An 8,924-nucleotide genomic window follows, 5' to 3' on the forward strand; every position below is an offset into this window, starting at 1 on the left:
TCTTCTCTGTTCATATCTTTTGCTTATTTTTCTTTAGAGGTTACTGTCCTCTTCTTTATTTGCAAAAGATTTTATACTAAGGATTTCAAACATCTTCTCCCATTTTTTGATCTAGCTACTTTGTCCATAGTTTTTTGTTGAATAGGAATCATTATTATTCATTAATATTATTGTGCTGTAGTCTGTGATTTTGAAGTTTTTCATTTCTCTTCTCCTCACAAACTATAATAGTTTCCTATTTTTAAAAATTATTTTTTAATATTTATGATGTCTTTAATTCTCCCAGAGTCCAGTCTGTATAAGGTATATTTGTTAAAATATGGTAATTATAGTATTCCAGCCTTGATAGATCAGTTTCTGAGAGAGAGAGATTAAAATCTGCAAATATAATTATGCATCTATTTCTCTCTGCAGTTCTGTATATTTTAATACCATATAATTAAGTGCACCTATGGGTTTGCCTATTGTTTCTTTTATGAATATATAATTACTTTTTATTACTTTTTACCTTTTGAGACTAAAATTTCTTTTTGATGGAATTAAGATCAAAACCCAGTTCATATTTCCCTGGTATATCTCTTTCCATCTTTTCATTTTTAATTTTTATATCTTTTTATGTCTTTTTCCCTTTTTTAATGTTTATTTATTTATTTTGAGAGAGAAAATAAGCAGGGAAGGGACATAGAGAGAGAAAGAGAGAGAATCCCAAGCAGGTTCTGTACTGTCAGCTCAGAGCTGGATGCCGGCCTCTGACTCATGAACCATGAGATTGTGACCTGAGCCAAGATCAAGAGTTGAATGCTTAACCTACTGAACTACCCAGGCATCCCCTATCTTTTCATGTTTTATGTTTCTTATAGCCAATTTATTATTGGATGTAATTTTTAGAAATTTAATTGGTGAGGTTAACTTATTTGCATTTAATGTAATTACTATATATTAAGATTTAGTCCCACCATCCATTTACTATACGTTCCTTTTTATATCAAATTTTCATTTCTTCTTTCCACTGGCTAGGCTGAATTTTCTTCTACAGGTTTAAATTTTATACATAACATTGTATTTCTTGTGCTAGTAGCCACTGACTTCAGACTCCAGAGAGAGTGCCTCTCTCTTAACAGTTTAAACAAAAGCCTAAACCAAAGTTCCAAGTTTGACATTCAGAGATCTGATGTGTCATGTGTTTATGTTGACCTAATCACTGTTGCTGAGATGGAAGGTACTTGATCTCTAAAGGAAACGCAGGGTGCCATTACCAAAAGGAAGAATGGAGGCTGGAAAACGCAAAACAATATATGTCCACTTCTTCATACTAAATCAACTTCATTAAACCTCAGTTTCTTCATCTGTGAAATGGCAATGATAATACCTATCTCAAAGGAGCGATATGCGGAGAATTGGTTAATGGATATAAATCATGTCTCTTATAAACCATAAAGTACTGTACAGAGATTAGTTATTATTTTTGCTCCTGCAAGAATAATACCATTCTCACATGGTATTATTTATCTGTATGTATTTGTATTTATTTGTATTGTTTGTCTGTATTCATTGTTGGCATTTATATGTACTATTATATGGGAAAGTGCTGTTCCAGCCAGCATTCTCCCTAAATTGTGCCAATGCCTGTAGAACTGATTTTTCTTTCCTAAGGGCAATGAATGGACAAGATGTCAGGAGAGGGTCTGACCTGAGAGTAAGTTTCCATCCCAAAAGCCCTGAAGTTACAGAGCAGGTTAACGTGCTGGTAGACTTGCCAGACTGCACACAGGTGAAAGTTTGGTGCAATAGAGCCAAACTGGGCTCCAGTTCCTTCTCTACCTCAAATTAAATGTGTGACCTTGGGCAGATCACTTAAACCCTCTGAGCCTTAAAAATAGAGGTCATAAGAACACCTACCTCTTAAAGTTGTGGTGCGATTAAATAAGACTATATGTTAAATGCCCTGGCCTTAAAGAAATTCATAAGCTTCTGAGACACATACTCTGATCCCTTTATTGAGCACTTATTAATTTCCATCCTGCTATATTTTGGCTAGGTTGAGTGCAGGTTCTTTCTCATCTCTGAAGTACATTGACTTGCTCTGTTTTCTTAGAGAATAACTATTGTTTCCCTCAGGGCCCTATGTCTTCAGAATTTGAGCCAGGAATATTTGCCAACAGAATAGAATCTCACAAGAGATCCTATTCATTACAGGAAACTAAAGTTGATAATTATATATATTTTTTACATGTGTAGATTTAGATTCACATGAAACTGAAAGTATGTACCTGCTATGTTTACTGGAACAGGCTCTTCTACCACATGATTGCTCAAACCCATAATAATTCCATGAATTAAGTACTAACATCCCCATTTTACTGATAAGGAAATAGAAGGTCACATAAATTAAGTAACTTGACCAAGGTGACAGAGTTGGGAAGAAGAAGGGATACAGTCCAGTGTAATGTAAGGAAGATGGGCTTTGGAGGCAGATCCAAATTAGAATCCCAGCAGTGCCATATACTAGATCTTGAACTTGAAACAGTGACCTAATCTGTTCAATCTCAGTTTCCCAGTGGGGATTAGAATATCTACCTCATGCAAGTATTATAAGGTTGAACTGAGATAGTATTTGTAAAGCAGAGTGCCTGGCACATGGTAGATGCTCTGTAAACCCTTAGGTACTTGGTAAGTGTATTGGGAACCCACAACTCATGGAGCCCACTTATAGTGCTATTTTAAAGGAAACTTCGATCATCATCAAGTTTCTTTAGAATATTTGACAGGACATTCAAATGAGGCAATAAGATACAGTGAAAGAAACCCAGGCATGGGAGTCTAGAGATCTGGGATTTGATGCTGACTTTTATATAGTTGTGTCTTTCGGCAAGTAAATTGAGCTTCAGTTTCCTTATTTATAAAATGGAGACAATATTCTTCCCCTCACAGGGTTGCTGGACTAACAAATATAGATGGATGCAAAAACTCTCTTAGTTTTAGAAATGCTGTGTAAAGGTGATGGCTTTTAATTTGTGTTTACCATTTTCAGAGGAGAGTAAACAGGACTCAAGACAACCTGAGACCTGCCTCCTAAAGAGCAACTGTTGGAGAACCTGACCCTTAAGTGAGGCCTGATTAACTATTTGCCACTGCTGTTGCTCTGGCTGCTGCTTGTGCTCAAATATCAATCATTGTGCCTGCTCGGAAAGGCAGCACTGTGCAGAATATCCACCCCCCCCCCTAAACATATATACCCTGCTCCACGCAACTGTTTGAACCAGGACTGGGAATCTGACCCAAAGGCAAGCAACCCAGGAGCTTGCCAACGACCTACAAATGTGGCCTGTCTCCTAAAAAATGGGTTGGACAAATAAATATTTCTCTTTCAGGAATTTGAAATGGGAAACATGAGGTGATTGAGGCAATTAGTAGCAATAAAAACAATGACTAACAGGATGCAAAGAGAGAGGCCATGAGGTTGAGTAGGAGTACATGTGAGAGGAGATGGAATCCAGGCTGTGACAAATCAAAGTCTTGAGGAGGCAGAAATGATGAGTAAATGGGAGTTATAAAGTAGAAAATGGTAATATATGTTTATTCAACAAATGTTTCTAGAGTTCCTTCTATGAACAAGTCACTGTGTTAGGCTCTGAATACATAAATGTGACAAAGACATAGCCTTCTGTCTTCTAAGCGCTTAATTTTAGTGGGGAAGAGAGACAAAACAAGTAAACAAATAACTACAAATTGTTTTAAGAGCTAAAAAGAAAACAAGTATGAAGCTGAGTTAGAACATACCAGGAAGGAAACCACTTAAGAAACAGCATGGTAAGGAAAGTTCAGAAGAGATCATTAAAGTGAGACCTGAAGAATGAAAAGGAGCCAAGCAGAAGAGTATTTGAGGTGGAGGATAAATAATGTCAACTGTTAGGAAATGGCTTATCATGTTCAAGGAAGCTGACAAACAGAAAACAAAACAAGCCATGCAGCTGAAGGAAAGGGAAGGAAAGGGAACAGCATGAGATACATTTGGCGGAGTAAGAAGGAGGCATGTCACAGGACCCATGAGGCCTAAGTATGTAGTTTGGAATTTAGTTTCAGTGAGCCCCAGTGAGAAGCCATGAAAGTATTTAAGGCTAGGTGATATTATCTAGTAGCATCTGTAGATAAACTGGAAGGCTAAAGAGTCACTCCAGGTTCAAACCTAAACTCTACCATTTACCTGCTGTGTGACCTTGCACAAGTTATTTAATCTCTCTGTGCCCCAATTTCCTTTTCTATAAAATTGAGGTATGCTTTACCTCAGAGTCATTGTGAAGATTATATATATACAAAGTGCTTACAGCAGTTCCTGGCACATAATAAACACCCAATAAATGTAAGCTTGTATTATTATTTTGTTTTCAAAAACATCATGGTAGCTACTGTATAGAGAATGAATGTGTGAGGGATAAAATGGAAGCCAGTTATGAAGCTCACGAATCACCTAGGTAAGTGGTAGTAGTGGTTTCTAGCTAGAGCAACCAGGTGGAGGGAGGCAACATTTATTGAGAGGGAGGAACTTGGAAGAAGCAGGTTTTGGCAGGGAAATTGGGAGTTCAATTTTAGACATGTTAAACTTCAGATGGCAGTGAGATCCAAGTAGATGTCAATTAGGTAGCTGGTTGTAAGTTTGGAACCTAGAAAAGTGGTATGGGATGAAGATATGAATTTAGAAGCCATTAACATAATCAGCATTCAAAGATTCCCATCCGAAGATATAGAAGTAGTTGAGATTATCTAGGAGGAGGGTATACAGAGAGAAGTGAACAGAGCCAAGAAGAGTCCTAAGGAGTCACATATTTTAGAGTGGTTGAATAAACAAAGAGAATGAGGAGAGGCCTGTGAAGAGAAAGTACAACCAGGAGAGTGTGAAATCAAAAACCAAGAGAGTAGAGTGTTTCAGGAAAATGAGAGAGGTCGGTTGAGTGTAGAAAGGTCTAATAATATTAAGATTTAAAAAATTGTGAAATGTGTGTGTGTGTGTAAGTGCTAAGTAAACATCAAACAGGCTGAACATTAATTGAAGGTGTTCTTACTTTGACAGCACATATGCTAAAACTAAAACAATACAGAGAAAATTCGAAAGGCTCCTCCATATAGATGACACACAAATTGTGAAGCATTCCATATGTTTTCATATGGATTTGACAAGGTTAACTTTTACATATTCAAATAGAAATCTGAATCCACAAGAATGAAAGGGATTCTAAAACTGAATATAAATAGAAAACAAACCTAACTATATATAAATAAGTAATATAAACATTCTGAAGGAAAATAAAAATCCAAATAACTTTTGGAGCAGTACTTTGAATATATACCTTTATCTAAAAACAAAACTACAAACAAATTTTTAATCCACTTTAATAGATTTTTTTAAGTGACATGGATGTAGCAATTCTGAAACTATTTTATATGTATCACAGCACTGAGCAAATGAAAAAAGACAATGATGCTATTGGGAGTCAGAGTTCCCATTGTGGGAAAAGGGAGATGCAAATAAGGAAAAGGCGAAAGAATTCTGTGGTGCTGAATTGGAATTAGGTGTACTGGTAATGAATTTGTGATTAAAAATAGTTAAACTATATTAAGTTGCCATTTTTCCTTCATGGCTCTGTTTACCTAAAAGGCTAAAAGCTATTACATCCCAGTAAAAATGAGCATATCTGGGACCCAGATCTTGGTTTCTAAATACTATTGCCTACTAAAAGGGGAGCTCTTTGGAGAGATGCATGATTTCCAAGACTAGACAGGAAAAGTAAAAGATGAACTTGGGATGCTGTATTATACCAGAAAGCAAGAAAGTGCTTAAAAAAAAGTTGAGCATCTGTCAAAAGGATACAGGAGCCAATATGAAGGGGCTCTCACTGGCCAAATCCGGATAAGTTGAACATTAAAATGAATAATGACATTGATAGATTATAACCTATTAAATACAGTAAGAATCTATAAGTCTATACTAATGATAATAAATATGTAAATAAGTAAGAGAAAGGGAAAGACCTTGCTTACAGTATAATGTCAACTAAAAATGTAGGTGGAATAATGGAATTATAAAATCACCACTTGGTGATTACACCTTTAAAGTAATTAATTCAGACATTGCTTAGGAGTTTTATTTTACACATGTTAAACATAAGATGTCAGTGAAATATCCAAGTAGATATTAATTAGGCAGTTGGTTGTAAGTTTGGAGTCCAGAAGAGAGGTCTGGGATGAAGATATGAATTTAGAAGTCATTAGCATAATCAGCATTTGGAAACATAGAAGACATAGAAGTAGAAGAATTGAGACCATTAGCAATGAATGTTGAAAACTTTGAGCATAAGTTTGAAGAGGAACAAGATATTTATATAGTTTCAAAGTAACTTTCCAAAGATTACTCATTATTTATATGAGGGAAAATGCTAACTTTACAGTGAAAAAACCTGGCAGATGCCATCCTAACCATCTGGTCAAAGTGAACAATAATGGGACCAGGTGACACATTGTTTTTCCTCACCTAATGCTCTTAGGATATAACATCCCATGGGTAGTATTCCTGCTCCCTCCAAAAAAAAAAAAAGAGAAAAAGAAATAGAATTATAGGGAAACATGAAACAAAACCAAAATGAAGGAAATTTTACAAAATATTGGTCTGTACTTTCCAAAAATGTCAATGTCATGAATAACAATGAAAGGCTGGGGAATTGTTCTAGATTAGAGGAGACTAAAGAGTCATGACAGTTACATGTAATACATGATTAGAGATCATGCACTGGATCAGAGGGAAAGCTGTTAAATAGGACAGTATCAGGACAATAAGTGAACTTTGAATATGTACTAAATATAAAGATTTCTATCAATGTTAAACTTCCCGAATTTGATCATCACACTTGGTGGGGCGGGGGAAGAATGCAGGTACATAAGAGAATGTCCGGGGGCACCAGGGTGACTCAGTCAGTTCAGTGCCCGCCTTCGGCTCAGATGATGATCTCATGGTTCTTGAGTTCTAGCCCCACATCAGGCTCTGTACTGACAGCTCAGAGCCTGGAGCCTGCTTTGGATTCTGTGTCTCCTTCTGTCTACCTCTCCCCTGCTCGCTCTCTTTGTCTGTCTCTCAAAATTAACCAAACTTTTAAAAAATTAAAAAAAAAGAGAATGTCCTTGTTCTTAGCAAATACACACTCAAATATTTAGGATATTAGGGGTAAATACTACAACTAAAATGGTTCAGGAAACATTTGTATATACAAATTTTGTATATACAGGCACTCATACACATATGCATACACACAGATAAAGAGATTGTGGCAAAATATTAAGTTCTGGTGCATTGGGGTAAAGAGTGTATAGGAATTTTTTGTAATATTCGTGCACCTCTTCTGAAAGTTTGCAATTATTTTGAAGTAAAAGGCTTAAAAATAAATTGGAGATAAGGAACTAGAAAGAGTATACTGATAACTTTTTTGAGAAATTTGGCTGTGAAAGGAAGCAGAGAAATAAGACTGGAGAGAGAGTCAAGGTTATAAAATAGCTCTTTAAAGATATAAGAAACTAGAACATATTTGTATGCTGATTAAAACAACGGTGAGCCTCAGTCCATCCTTCATAAGAGATTCAATCAAATCCACCCGCCTTAGGCTCCTCTAAAAACATTTTATTCCTTTAACTACAACCAGGAAGACATTTGGGTCACCACTTGAGGGCAGTACAAAATGATGCTGTATGTCATTCTGGTGGTTTTACTGTTTCAGCTGCTAGAACAAAACAAAGCCCTTTATGTGATTTTCTCTCAGATATGCTGTGTGAAATAAACCTCGTAACACATCAATTTTTCCAAATGTTTTAAACAAGAAAATCCCAACATAATTCATAACAAGGGTGAGGAGAGAAGGAGGTGAAAACAAGGGTCTCATGCTTAGAAAAATGCCTGGCACATGTTTGTAATACAAAATATAAGGTAACAAAAATTAGAGCATGTCAGTTGGAAGTGGCCCTAGAAAATATGAATCCAGCCCCCCTCATTTTGTAGACAGGGCCATGGGTCCAGAGGAGGGAAGGGACTCGACCAAACACAATAATGTGGTAGAAAAGGTAATCATTTCAACACTTACCTTGGTTAGTCTGTAAGAAAGGGGGTGTGATACTTTCAAATGACATCATAAATATGGCTTGCAAAGGGACTGACCCCATCATTGGTACTGATACTGAGTTCCTGAAAAAATTGTGACCTCTGTTGTGAGAACATGTCCCTTGTGTCTTCCTCTGCCCTGGGAGGTTTTGACTCTTCACCTTCAACTCTTATCCACTTTGACTAGTCCTAATGCTCTGGATAGCATAGTTCTGATCCCAAGCAACCTATTGCCTGTCCCTTTCTGGCAGGGCCCAAAGGGGTCACATATTAGACTTTCCTACCAACACTGGGGGATGACGTTGAAGTTGGAAGATGAAGTTGGAAAAAAAGGAGTGGACATGTGGCAGTACATTGTTTGGAGAGAAATAACAATATCAATGTAGTAGACTGGCAATGATCTTACAAGGACAATCAGAAAATCCCAGTGAAATACAAAACTCTAAATATGACATAAGTACATAATGAGAAGAAAGCATCTTTAAACTGATTAAAATACAGAAACCAATATGACTTCTTATCGCTAAAAAGTGGGCTCAATTTTGTAGAAGGGCTTCTAACTTCACTACTAACTCCAGAAAAATGCTTACACATTAGCCTGATGTTTCAAAGATGTCCTAACCTGGCTCCAGCCCATTCTTTAGTCTCGTGTTCTGCCGTAGTTCCCATCCCATGCTCCAACTACTGCTTTCTGAACAGTTGCTGCAATGGTTTAAATGCTGTGGTATATCAGGCTATGCTCTGCACTTGCTCCACTTTGAGGTTCACCTCAAGTGCCACCTTCTTT

At 36.6% G+C, this 8,924-nt stretch overlaps 1 non-coding gene across 1 annotated transcript; it reads left to right on the forward strand.

Annotated features, from left to right (window-relative positions):
- Positions 1–5,050: 5,050 nt before the first annotated feature.
- On the forward strand, positions 5,051–5,158 carry LOC115300531. Its single transcript, XR_003912701.1, has one exon. It is a non-coding gene; the product is annotated as a U6 spliceosomal RNA (small nuclear RNA).
- The last annotated feature ends 3,766 nt before the right edge of the window (positions 5,159–8,924 follow it).

This window comes from Suricata suricatta, chromosome 8 (assembly GCF_006229205.1).
Source record: "Suricata suricatta isolate VVHF042 chromosome 8, meerkat_22Aug2017_6uvM2_HiC, whole genome shotgun sequence".
NCBI classification, from domain to species: Eukaryota; Metazoa; Chordata; class Mammalia; order Carnivora; family Herpestidae; genus Suricata; species Suricata suricatta.